Genomic DNA, 14,777 nt, shown 5'->3' on the forward strand with positions numbered 1-14,777 from the left:
TAAATTTAATGGAATCAAACGTTGATTTACAAATAGTTAAAGATGAGTATGGAGTCGCACAATATATTGTTGATTATGTTTCCAAAGCGGAATCTGGCTTGTCAAGAGGGTTAAAAAATCTGCAAACAGAATTGGATAAAGGAAACCAAAGTTTGCAAGAACGTTTTCGTTGTATTGCCAACAAATTTTTAAATAACCGTTTAATGTCAACATCCGAAGCTGTTTATCATTGCTTGGGAACTCCTCTCACTGAATTTAGTCGTGCGTCCATTTTTATAAACACTGGTAGACAAAATGACAGAGTGGTGTTTTTAAAATCTACCAAGGAGCTCCAGCAACTTGATCCCGATTCAACTCAAATTGCCGGAAAGGATGTCATTACCCATTACGCTGAGCGAATAGGACTAGTAAATGTATGCCTAGCGGAATATGCCGCTTACTATTTCCGTACTGCAAATAGACCACGAAAGGATAAAAATTTAGTTTCAGATGACGAGGCTGAAATTGAAGTGGAAAATCAGTTCGATCATCACCGTCGAACAAAGGCTCGAATAATCCGATATGTACGGTATAAACTTGGGCAAGACCCTGATAATTATTACCGGGAACAATTATTACTGTTCTATCCTTGGCGGAATGAAAATGATGAAATTGAATCAGTGAACTGGTATGAAACATTCGTTAAAAATACTGAAGAAATCGAAAGAAATCGTTCTAAACTACCTTGACAGATGATAAACTTGATAAAGCTATTCAAGCAGTTAATGTAAATAATATGCTACTAAAGGAAGACGAAGCTGAAGAATTCGAAGCTGAAACAATTCCGAAAGACCAGGAAATTGATATTCTAGTGCAAGGCGGAATAGATCGCCCGAAAAAAAATGTACCTTTTACGTACTCTGCGCCTCCAAAAGTAGATGTGGTTAACCTTTTCGACACTATAAGTAAATTGAACTCACGACAGTTGGAGATACTTATGCATGTATTTAAATGCTTTACAACTCGCAAGTTACCTCTAAGAATATTCATTTCTGGGTCTGCTGGGGTTGGTAAAAGTATGGTAATATCAGCAATATTCCAACTTGTTACATACCACTTGGAATACATGAATACAAATACAAAAGATCAAAGCTTGGATTCTGTCAAGGTATTACTATGTGCCTTTTCAGGAAAAGCAGCTTTCTTGATTGGAGGCAACACTTTGCATTCTGCCTTTGATCTTCCATTACAGGAAAGTGCTAATATGCCTGACTTGCCGATGGATATTGCCAACAACTTAAGACAACAATTAATGTATTGTAAACTTATAGTAATAGACGAAATATCTATGGTAGGAAGTACAATATTTGGTCGGTTTGATACTAGATTACGTCAAATCACTGGGGTGAACGATAGTTTTGGAGGAATGTCAGTAATCACGGTTGGCGATTTTCTTCAGTTATCGCCGGTTAAGGATTCGTCAATTTTTAGTGTTCCAAAACATAGTTTGATTAGGATGGAACTCTCACCACTTTGGGATGAATTTTAATTTTACGAGCTTACAGAAGTGATGCGGCAAAAAGATGATAGAAGCTTTGCTCTTGCACTCAATAACTTTGCTCGTGGAGAAATGACTGATGAAGATATTGACTTAATCAGAACTCGAGAAGTCGAAGAAAACGATGTACCGGACACTGCAATAAGACTATATTACACCAATGCAGATTTTGAGAAATATAATGACAAAAGAATTACGGCCTCATCTTCAATTGAAATTGAGTGCGTTGCCATCGATATTATAACAGGAAATCTCAAAAACCAACAAAAAAAATATTAAGCTAGAAATGTGGAAAAGAAAGCCTACTAAAGATTGTGGAGGTTACCCATACAAACTACGTTTAAAACTTGGAATTAAATACATGATTACAGCAAATCTAGATGTATCTGATGGCCTTGTTAATGGTGCTACTGGTGTGCTAGAGGAGGTATATCATGATCCAGGAACGAATAAACCGAAAATTGCATTCCTAAGTTTTTCATCCAAACTTGTTGGAAAAAAAATTCGCGCGCGATATAACGACTTTATGATAAATGCTGGAATTAAAACTTCATGGACGCCGATCATTAGAAAACAGTATAACCTTACTACCCATTTTCAAAGAGATTACCAACTGGTACGTGATCAATTTTCTCTGGTTCCTTGCGAGGCGTTAACAATTCATAAAAGCCAAGGGCAAACTTATGCTAACGTTTGTGTCGATTTCCGGAAATCTTGCAACTTAACCCGTCAGTTAGTGTATGTAGCGCTAAGTCGTGTATCGAAGCTTTCCGGCTTATATATATTGGGTAGGTTTTTCGGAAATATGAAGAGTAACAATACAATTGAAGCAAGTTTAAAGGAAATGCGAAGATTGCGATCGGAACGACAATTAAGTCTGGCATTTAACAACTTGACAAATGTAGATGGATTGGTAATATCTTATTTAAATGTCCGATCCTTACGTACAAGTATTAAACATATAATTTCTGATAAGTGGTATTTGAGGTGCGATGTTTTAGTATTCTCGGAAACTTGTACATATTCGAATGAAAAAAATCATCATTCCTGGATTTGAACTCATTTATCGTTCTGATACACTTGGTCATCCTGAATATGTGAAGAAAAATATCGCAAAAGGTGTCATGTGTTTTGGAAAAGCAAACTTGAAAATGACAAACATTGAACCAGTAATATACTACAAACCGAACAAAGGAAAATATCATAGTCATATAGATTTAGTACACATGGATTTGAATGGAGTATCAATCATTACTGGATATAAATCACCAAAAGCTAGCTTTTCTGACTTCAAAGCTCAGCTAACGAAAATTAATAACTTTGAGAAACAGTTAACTATAATTATGGGCGATTTTAACTTCAATATTGATGACACTACAAGTGATGACGTGATGCAGTTCAAATCTTTAATGCAAACTATGAAATTGACGGATAGTTTAACTGAAGCTACAACTATTCTTAGATCAAGACTAGACGTTCTATATTCTAACATCAATGAGCTGAAGGCTGGTGTATATGAATGCTATTTTTCTGATCACAAACCAATATTTTGTATAATACCAGAGAGGGAGAAAATTAATATTAATTCATCTGTGTTCAGAGGTATACCAAAAAATAATCACAGGGCTTCTGTAAGTAGATGCTCAAGGGACATTTTATCTGGTAAAATAGCTTGTATGTCAGTGCAGTGCAGTGATAGTGATTTGAGCATTGTTGACCAAGATTTACATACAAAGGTTCTCGAGTGGTCGACTGAATCAGTCGAATCGGTATCAACTTTCCATAATTTTGACCAAGATGCAAGTAATTTGCTATTTGATTATCTTGATACATTAGACGTTTGGAATGGATCATGCATAGAAGAGATAAAACAGCTGCTTAAACCATACCATCGCTGTATAGATTTAAATTCACAATATTTTAAAACAGCTCGATTGCAAGTATATAATGCTGAACGTGATACATTATTCTCAGAGCAAATCCTGCCAAACTTTCGAGAAATCCCAATCACTGGTGACGGCAATTGCCAGTTCAATTCTATCTCGTATGCTCTAACTGGAAATGAGAGTTTCTCTGGCGATTTACGCATTTTAGCATTTAAAAGTGTCATAGAAAATATACAATTTTTCTCATCATTGCATTCAAGTGGTTTTATGGAAACCGATAGTATGGTAATGTTGTTGAAACTTTGTTGTGGTAATGGTCAATGGGGTAATCAAGATTCGTTATTTGCTCTGTGCATGAAACTTGAACGATGCATTTATGTTCTCGAAAAGACTGAGGTAGCTTATAAAATGTATGTTATTAAACCGCGTGTTTCCTGTGCATCTCCTATAGTGCTACATCTTCGTAACGCTGGTTCTGGAAATGCTCATTATAATCTTATGCTTCCAATACAAGAAAACGTTACCTATGATTTTATCAATCTCGAGACATATGATTTGGCTAATTTGTTTACACACTGAAACATTACAAAACATAAAAAAATAAGTTCAAATAAAATGGCTCACTAGCTAAAGACTACTAAATTAGTAGAAGAGGCTGAATAAGAATTTTCATATTAGCTTAAATCTTCTATAATAGTGGTGGCTGAGTGTGCACATACCTTATTGAACGGTGCATATATCTTCTCGAAAAGACTGGCAGAGCTTATAAAATTTATGTTATTAAATCATGCGTTTCTTGTGCATCTCCTACAGTGTTACATATTCGTAGCACTGGTTCTAGAAATACTCATATTAATCTTTTGCTTAGAATACAAGAAGACGTTACCTTTGATTTCATAAACCTTGAGACATCTATGAAATAAAAATAAAAATACGTTGAAATAAAAATGCACACTAGCTTTAGACTTCAAAAATTAGTAGAAGAGGCTGAATAAGAATTTCCATATTAGCTTAAATCTTCTACAATAGAGGTGGCTGAGTGTGCACATACCAACGCATTTTCCACCCGTATTCATATCACCAAACACTGTCGTGCCTGGTCAAACCATTAAGAAATCGGCACGAAATCCCTAATGATTTCTGAATGTATTCCAGCTGTATAAAGTTGGAATCGAATTTTTCTTTGACCTGGAATTCATTCAGAAATCAATCAGGATTCCGAATCAATTTCTGAATGTATGGTTGGGGATGCGTTATTGGTTATGGTGGTAGTTTATGAGGCTGAATATCAGTACTAGCTAATTTCTTCAACTGAACCAATGATTTTATGCTAGCAAAAAATTCATGCACATGAGTTGAAACAAGAAACTGTATGTAGAAAGATCAGTAGTTTAGATTATAGATTCATGTTGTAGTTTTCTCAAATATAGATCTCTCTTATACTCATGCTTATGCTTGTGTTGTAGTTTTCTCAAATATACTGTATTTGTGTTTACTTGTGTTAAAGTTTTCTAAAGAGTGTATCCCAGTAAGTCAAGCTGATATTCTGACTCAACCCAGGCCATGTGACGTTGCCAAAAAAACTCGATGAATACATATGGCCTCCGTTAAGCCAAACCGAACTGAGCGCCATAATTTTTCTCTAGCATTTTGCATGTTAAAATGCATTTTTAGATAACTTACCACTAACGTTAATTTGAGGAACACTTATTTGCTTTCTTTTGCTATTTGTGTTCCCTAAAACAAATAGATGTGGGTCTTGCTAATGCTATTTTGGATGCGAAAGCGTTTTTAGACCATGTATTTCAAAATGGCGCTTGGTCTCTTTGGCCTAACACAGGCCATATCGTGTTTGATGATCCTCGTTTATTTCAAGATTAACGTGGGTTCGGATGCAACACATGAACTCTCAAGAGAACACACTATCGAAACTTGTTAAACGATATTCGTTCGCTTCATTTTTCGTCGTTATGTTAGATTGTGCTTAACCTTCCGGCAGTCGCGCTAGTGCACTGAGTGCACGCTGCTTTGAAAATCTAGCGAAATCGTCTTAGGGCACCAGCGGGTGCTCGTTCGAGCCATTTGCGCGACTTCCGGAGGGTTAACCTAATACATTCTGGTTTGCATGTTTTCTCTCGTAGGTCTCGTATGTAACCTAACCAATCTCCTACACCTCTCTCTTATTTATAACCACACACTTTTGCAAACTTATCCCTATTTCCTGTGTTCCTATCCTTGCATGTAACTCCGCCAGTATATATTTCTCTGTAGTGTACTATTTGGGATGCATGATTTAGCAATCAAGTGAGTAAATAGCATAGTATTGAGAAATGTAACTGCCGGTCGCAAGCCCGAATAAAGGAGGAGTGATGCATTTCTGTTGTCTTTCACCAATGAGAGATTTTCTTTGATTACTTTTTCTTTTGTTCATTACTCGTTCGTTTCGACATTTACTACTAAAATCTTCGTATAATATTCTAGTGAAAACTGTCGGTTTTCGATATGAACTGAAAAATTAGTGCAAAGTCGTAATAATCGAAAAAGAAAATAAACAAAGAGAGGCTCTAAATGTTACTTACGATTTAATCTAAAGTTTTTCCAGAATAATTCGAACCGATTAGTTCTCTTCTGTAGTTATCAGATAAGGCGTGAACTTCTTTTCTACGGATTCTCTCATTCGACAAGGTTCTAGTTTTGATCCTTCAGCTGCTGGAATATCCGTCCTTGTTGAGCATTCGATATCTGGTAACCTTTTATTCCCCGATCGATAACAGCAGCAATATTTGATTCAATGTTACTCGACATTGGGCAAGTATACCAGTATAGTATTTATTTTGATGCGCTACTCATTTTTCTGAGTAATGTTTGTTTTAAACCATGATTAGTGTCAAACGAGTGTGTAGTCATTGACGAGTAACATTACGCCTTATTATTGTTAATGGGGTTCCAGTTCAGCCGGAATTTAAATTTCAGGTTGCTTTGAGGCAGAAAAAGATAACGGTCGCCTAGCAATAAATAAAACAAACTGTTTCGTTGCATCGGCCAGGTAGGTAGTGTTTTTCTACAAACCGGTGATTTTTGCAACTTTAAGAAGGTTACGGGTAAGTCTCTTCTTAAAACCGGATCTCAGAGTGAAATTCTCTTTCCCTTTCTGGTTTGGTGTAGATTTATTCAAGATGAGTGAGCAAGAGATGGATATGCTGGACATAGAAGATGATCTAATGGAGTTGTGCGAGGAGCAGAACGAAGAGCAGCGGAAGAAACTGAGCATTAAACAACAACAACAGCAACATCAGCAGCAACAACAACAGCCACAACATCAGCAACAACAGCAGCAAAAACAACAGCCACGAGAAGAGCAACAACATCAGCAAAAACAACAGCCACGACAACAGCAACAACAGCAGCAACAACGGCAGCAACAAAAACAGCAGCAGCAACAACAGAATAACAATCGTCGGAAGCAACGAAACCAGCGTGACCAACGTGACCAACGGAACCAAGATCGGGCACGTGGAATTAGCCTGGTAAATATGTGCATATTTAACTCTAAGGCAAAATACTTATGTCTTCTAAATTCACAGGAAACTCGTATGGAAACGTTCGAGCGACTCGCTCGTCGTACAACTGCTCTCGGAAAGAGCGTACGACGAGCAATTGAGGCAGAGCGGTTGCCCGGCCACCGTATGTATGACATTATATTTAATTTGATTTTCATTAATATTCCCTATTTCTTGCAGTCATTTTGGGATACATGAACCGATATAAAAATGTTTGTAAAAATATGGATTATGAGCTTAATAAAGAATGAAATTAATAAATAAAAATTAACCTGTCGTATTCCATTTGATTCAATTCGGCGAGATTCGAAAATATTTGTGTGCGTTTATATGTGTGTATGTGGGGGCATATTCTAGAACTAAAGCCACATCGGTTCTTCGGTGATGACTGAACCAATTTTCACTAACCTAGTCTCAAATGGAAGGTATAGTATGCGGCAGGGTGTATCACCCCTCCATTTACACCCCTATCTCCTTCCTACAACAAAGCACCTCCCTCCCACACCATGGCATGTGTGGGAGGGAGGTGGTTTGTTGTAGGAAGTGTGTCCCCCTCCCCATCCCACTAAAAGCCCACCTACCACCCAGCATTCCAAAACATGTTATCATGTAGACAAAATTGAACTCATGTCTGCTGATTGAATATTATATTTGTATTTTTGAAGTGTGTCAGCCTTGACATGTTGCTCATCAGGTTCGTGGCAGTCGTGCATATGTATATACGTGCCAAGTATGATAAGAATGTGTCATTTCCACATTTATATTGAACATAACCAGCTTTATTAAATGATTGTTTAGATATATGAGAAAGGCACAATTACACCACTAGGTGGATTAAAACAGGTTTTTATTTAATATGAAGCGAAGCTATAATTGATTTAATGTCTATGAAACATAGAACTGCTCACCAAAAAATGCATAACTTTCAACATTTGCTAAAAATGTTTTTGCCTTTCTCATTTACTCTAAAATTCGTCAATCTAATCCCGACCCGGAGGGCCGAGTGTCATATGCCAATCGACTCAGTTCGTCGAGATCGGAAAATGTCTGTGTGTGTATGTGGAAAAAATGTGACCTCTGTTTCTCAGAGATGGCTGGACCGATTTACACAAAGTTAGTCTCAAATGAAAGGTACAACCTTCCAGGAGCGGATCCAGAAAAAAATTTCGGAGGGGGTCCAAAATTTCGATTTTGAAATGTTCATTGTACAATACGTAATATGTAATACCCTCATTTAATTAAAATCAGCTTTAGTGAACGAATCTGATTTGAAATATTTTAGAATTTACAATGAATTTAAAATAGAAACTACTTTAAAATTTCTCATGAAGTTAAAAATTTTCGGGGGGGGGGGGTTCGGACCCCCAAGACCCCCCCCCCCCTCTGGATCCGCCACTGCAACCTTCCCATCGGATGCTATTGATTTTTTATTGATTGGACTTCCGGTTCCGGAGCTACGAGTTGAAGAGTGAAATCACACAGCAAATTCCCATATAAACTGAAATGAAAAATTTTCAAAATCAAATTTGTATTTTTGATGCCAAATGACTTCAAAATGCATGAAACATTGAGATTTGATGTAAACTCGAAAAAAATAATATTTGACAAAAATCGACTTTTTTGGACTTTGGTACATTTTTGCCTTTCTCATATACAAAGGTTATACAATCACTCTAAAAATCGTCAATCATACCGGCACGGAGGGAGTATGCAGCGAGGGGTTGCTACATTAAAATTAAAACTAGTTTAAAATTTCTTAACAAGTTGAAAATTTTCGGCAGGACCCGGACTTCCCGGATCTTTCTCCATGACCCGCCGCTGGTTTCAAGCGATGTTTCAGTATCACATAGTATTTCAAGATCGTGGCTGTCGATCCATTGTATGAATGTGCAAATCGTACTGAACATGTAATATTCATTTCCACCATTGTATTGAACATCGTAGTCGTAGTCTGAACAAATGAGAAAAGCACAATTGCACCACTAGGTGGATTAAAACAGGTTTTTATTTTGGGAATGCGTCGAGTTGAGACGAAAACGTAATATGATTAATAACGAGGATAACACTTTCCGAATGTAGAGAGAAATTTATGAAAAATGACGATTTCCATTCGACTCTAGCAGGTCCTGATCGATTTTGATGAGCATTTGGTTTTTGTTGCATGACTAATTATATGTATAGGTCAAATGTTCAAAAACAGTAATTTAAGGTCAAGATAGCATCATTTTGAAACCGCCAATTTCGGAGGTTTAGTATCTTCGATGAGTTTTACAACCGTTAAACAGCGAATCATTTGATAAAATTATTTTGACGGTATATCGCCCAAGAAGTATTTATGGTGAATTTGCATGACTACAATAAAGTCTCAACAAATTCGCTAGACACGAACTCTGTTACTATTTTCTGAAAAAATAATTCTGCATGATTTTAAAGCTTCAAAAATTGCGGTTTCGGAATTATGCCGTTTGGACAGTAAGATCGATTTTCACCAAACCCCCACCAAACCGAATTTCTGGCAACGGTGCTGACTTCAAGAAAGTGGAAACAAAGTCGTTCTACACTCGTTCATAAGAAACTTCTTCGAATGCTGAATATCTATTATAATACATTGAAACCCCGATTTTATCAGCCAAATATGAACATATGTTTGATGGGCTCTAGCAAACGAACAAGACTGAATTCGAGTAAATCCTTTCTTGATCATGTTTTCCTTATCATGAAGATGGAAATATGCAAAAATAAAAAGTTCATCATAATCTGAAATAGTTATCAGACTACATCAAGGGACGGGAAGAATATTTTAACAGCTTCAGATTATTATAAAGAAAAAAATGCCCGATTTAGTCAATGTCCCCATTTTGTCAGCCTGAAATACACCATGAGACTGATAAAAATGGGTCTTTATTGTATGTATTATTCACTGTGTCACATTAATAGGTACATTTCATTCTTGGGGATTTTTTTATTGCATCGAACTTCAACAATTTTTAGGTAGTTTTCAAGGGGTTATTTTATAGACTTCTTCCAAAATTTTGCGAACCTATTCCAATTCGTATACCAATTAATTGGTATACTTAAGGGTTCATATGTTCCAGATAGAGAAAATACTGAAATTTTCAACTTTTTTCCTACACAATTACGAAAGTTTATTAAACAATTTTTCCTAATAAGTTTGTGAAAATTATAAACTATTTGAAATTTTTTAATAGTTTTATTTTTTATTAAACCGTGATTTTCACAACGTAGTCTATTTTTCATGGCTTGCGGTGAGCACGATCTCTCGAATTGCTGAACTGAAAATTATGGAATAGAAATTAATTTTTAGTATTCTTTACAGATTTAAATCGCCGGCCAAATGGCTCTGAATGAGACCCGCTAGTGCCGTAAAACGATTTCGCTAGATTTTCAGAGCACTGTGCAGCCAGTGCATTAACGCAAGTGACGGAAGGTTATAGAAAAGTTTCGTGAAAATGAAAATTCCAGTAATGATGATGATTTTTCCAAACGGTTCGTTTTCGAGAGGTTTTTATTTGTTCTTTAGCATTAGGATTAGCGATAGTAATTCAAATCAAGGATGCTACTGGGAAGTCACCTTTAGAAAAAGTCGATGTCGAAGTAAAATTTGGAACTATGCACGCATGCACTTCAGAGATAGCGTGATATCAGGAGCTGCGATTTCATTTCAACGCTTTTTTATATAAAGGGCGATACTTACAAATGTAAACATAAGGCTTATTTCATATATGCGAATGAGGGCTTTGAAACGCAACAAATTTACCTAAAAATTAGGATTCTACGATATTGCTTTATTAAACTACAGCAAAAAATACAACGGGCGAAACTGTATTTTTGTTTGTTTATTTATAGTTTCGCCCTCCACGCTCCATGCAAACAAACAGGGCGATACTTTTTTTGCTAACAGTTTAGAGGCGAAACTGTTTTTTTTCGTATTTTTGTAGGATTATCAAATAAATAAATAGTAACAATGATCGCTATTGAAAAAAAACCCGTACGAAATCGGTGGTATAAAACGGTTGTTATTGTAAAAACCTGTTTTAATCCACCTAGAGGTGCAATTGTGCCTTTCTCATTTCTCCAAACTATGATATAATAGCTGGTTCGTACAATATAACATTATGGAATGCGTTAAGCCAAACCGAACTGAGCGCCATCATTTTTTTCTGATGTTTTTCATGCCAAAATTCTTTTTTGAATAACTTACCATTAACATAGAAATTTTATGAACACTTATATCCTTTCATTTGCTATTTGAGTTCCCAGAAATAAATAAATGTGGGTGTTTCTAGAACTACATCAGATGCAATAGCGTTTTTAGAGAATATATCTCAAAATGGCGCTTGGTCCTCTTTGTCTTAACACAGGCCATATAAGAGCACGTTTTTGCATTCATCGCGGAATCGGTTTGAATCGGAGTTTTCTATGTGATCGCACTCCACAACCCGTAACTCCGGAGCCGGAAGTCGGATGGAGATAGACTTTAATATCAGTTTCCGGGGACGCAACACCTTTCATTTGAGACTAAATTGATCAAATCGGTCTAGCCATTTTCGAGAAACCAATATAACCGTTATTCTGAATTTGGATACTTCAGGATCCGTCGATGGTGGCCAGTGTGGCCAAAGAGACTTTGAATGACTGTTAGGGACCTAGATCTACAAATTCAACAGTTGTGTTTACATTTTGGAAAAATTTACATTCATCGCAGAATTCGTTAGAATCGGGATTTGCTGCGTGATCGTACGTACCAGGAACCAGAACTCGGATCCACACAAAATTCAACAGCAGCTGATGGACCTTTCATTTAAAATTAAGTATGTCAAAATCGGTTCAGAAAATTCCGAGAAACCGATGTGGACAAATTGTTTTGTAACCATACTCTTCAACTCGTAATCCGGAACAAGATGTCGGTTGAAAATGAAATTCAATAGCAACCTATGGGAATATTATACCTTTCATTTGAATCTTAGTTTGTAAAAATCGGTTCAGCCATCTCCGAGAAACCAATGTGTACATTTTGTTAACAAACCCGCACATACACATACATACATACATACATACATACATACATACATACATACATACATACATACATACATACATACATACATACATACATACATACATACATACACACATACACACATACATACATACATACATACATACATACATACATACATACATACATACATACATACATACATACATACACACATACATACACACAGATATTTTGCGATCTCGGCGAATTGAGTCGAATGTTATATGAGACTCGGCCCTCCGGGCCTCGGTTAGAAAGTCGGTTTTTGGAGCAATTGCATAACCTTTCTATATAAGAAAGGCAAAAGAATAATATTAGATTAGCTTAATAAGCATGAGTTCAATGTTATCTTCATGTGATTATAATTTGGAAAGGTTGGTGGAATGGGTTTGAACATGTAGGGAATGGGGGGTTAGTAGAGTGGGAGTGGAGGATGCGTCAGAAATCCTTCATCTTATTTCGGTATACGGGGTGGATGAAGGAAATGCGGTCGTGAAGGTGGTCCAAGGGGAGGGGAGTGATGAAGGAGGGAGGTGTAAGGGCAAGGCGGGGGGGGGGGGGGGGCGACGCAATAGTCAACTGCATATTTTGCCTTCCATTTGAGACTTGGTTTGAGAAAATCGGTTCAGTCATCACCGAAGAACCGATTTGACTTTAATTGTGGAATATGCCCGGAATTCCGGAATCTTCGATAGTGGACAATATATTCAAAGAATGTTTGATTGGCAATCAGTGATCTAGATCTGCGATTAGAAGAAATTTGATGACCATTTCAATAGTTTTTAGCCTCTGAGGTATTACGATTGTACCGATTTATATGGGAAATTCCAGTGCATTCTTACTAACACTCCTGTAACTCCGGAAGCAAAAGTCAGAACCGAATGAAATTCAGCAGAAGTCAATGGTATTACTGTATCTTTCATTTGAAATCAAGTTTGTAAAAATCGGTAGAGAATTCGTTGTGAAATGGGTGTGATATTAGCTTAGGAACTTGGCGGGTTCCCCGGGGGCGTCATGAACCGTCATAGGTGGCCAATGTGGTCAAAGCTGCTTTGATTGATCATTAGTGATCCAGACCCGCAAACTAGAGTAATGTTACATCAATTTTAATATGTTTTACATCATTTGAACATCATGGTGGTACCAGTTTATATGGGAATTTGCTGTGTGACCGCACTCTTCAACCCGTAACTCCGGAACCGGAAGTCGGATCAACTAAAAATTCAACAGCAGCTTATGGGAGCTTCATACCTTTCAGATGAAACTAAGTTTGCGAAAATCGGTTCAGCCATCTCTGAGAAAATTGTGTGAGTTTAAATGACACACACACACATACACACACACATACACACACATACATACACACACAGACATTTGCCGATCTCGACGAACTGAATCGAATGGTGTATGACACTCGGCCCTCCGGGCCTCGGTTAAAAAGTCGATTTTTACAGTGATTGCATAGCCTTTCTTTATATGAGAAAGGCAAAAAAACATACATACATACATACATACATACATACATACATACATACACACATACATACACACATACATACATACAGATATTTTGCGATCTCGGCGAACTGAGTCGAATGTTATATGAGACTCGGCCCTCCGGGCCTCGGTTAGAAAGTCGGTTTTTGGAGCAATTGCATAACCTTTCTATATAAGAAAGGCAAAAGAATAATATTTAATTAGCTTAATAAGCATGAGTTCAATGTTATCTTCATGTGATTATAATTTGGAAAGGTTGGTGGAATGGGTTTGAACGTGCAGGGAATGGGGGGTTAGTAGAGTGGGAGTGGAGGATGCGTCAGAAATCCTTCATCTTATTTCGGTATTCGGGGTGGATGAAGGAAATGCGGGCGTGAAGGTGGTCCAAGGGGAGGGAAATGATGAAGGAGGGAGGTGTAAGGGCAAGGCGAGGGGGGAGGGGCGGCGACGCAATACTCAACTGCATATTTTGCCTTCCATTTGAGACTTGGTTTGAGAAAATCGGTTCAGTCATCACCAAAGAACCGATGTGACTTTAATTGTGGAATATGCCCGGAACTCCGGAATCGTCGATAGTGGACAATATATTCAAAGAATGTTTGATTGGCAATCAGTGATCTAGATCTGCGATTAGAAGTTATTTGGTGACCATTTCAATAGTTTTTAGCCTCTGAGGTATTACGATTGTACCGATTTATATGGGAAATTCCAGTGTATCCTTACTAACACCCCTGTAACTCCGGAAGCAAGAGCCAGAACCGAATGAAATTCAGTAGCAGTCAATGGTATTACTGTTTCTTTCATTTGAAATCAAGTTTGTAAAAATCGGTAGAGAATTCGTTGTGGAATGGGTGTGATATTAGCTTAGGAACTTGGCGGGTTCCCCGGGGGCGTCATGAACTGTCATAGGTGGCCAATGTGGTCAAAGCTGCTTTGATTGATCATTAGTGATCCAGACCCGCAAAGTAGAGTAATGTTACATCAATTTTAATATGTTTTACATCATTTGAACATCATGGTGGTACCAGTTTATATGGAAATTTGCTGTGTGACCGCACTCTTCAACCCGTAACTCCGGAACCGGAAGTCGGATCAACTAAAAATTCAATAGCAGCTTATGGGAGCATTATACCTTTCAGATGAAACTAAGTTTGCGAAAATCGGTTCAGCCATCTCTGAGAAAATTGTGTGAGTTTAAATGGCACACACACATACACACACATACATACATACAC

The 14,777-nt window shown here is 37.2% G+C and overlaps 1 long non-coding RNA gene across 1 annotated transcript; it reads left to right on the forward strand.

Moving 5' to 3' along the window:
- Positions 1-6,860: 6,860 nt before the first annotated feature.
- Positions 6,861-7,220, forward strand: LOC131676350 (uncharacterized). The gene is made up of 3 exons (XR_009303147.1): positions 6,861-6,950; positions 7,008-7,107; positions 7,164-7,220. It is a non-coding gene; the product is annotated as an uncharacterized LOC131676350 (long non-coding RNA).
- Positions 7,221-14,777: the final 7,557 nt, after the last annotated feature.

This window comes from Topomyia yanbarensis, chromosome 1 (genome assembly GCF_030247195.1).
Source record: "Topomyia yanbarensis strain Yona2022 chromosome 1, ASM3024719v1, whole genome shotgun sequence".
NCBI lineage: Eukaryota > Metazoa > Arthropoda > Insecta > Diptera > Culicidae > Topomyia > Topomyia yanbarensis.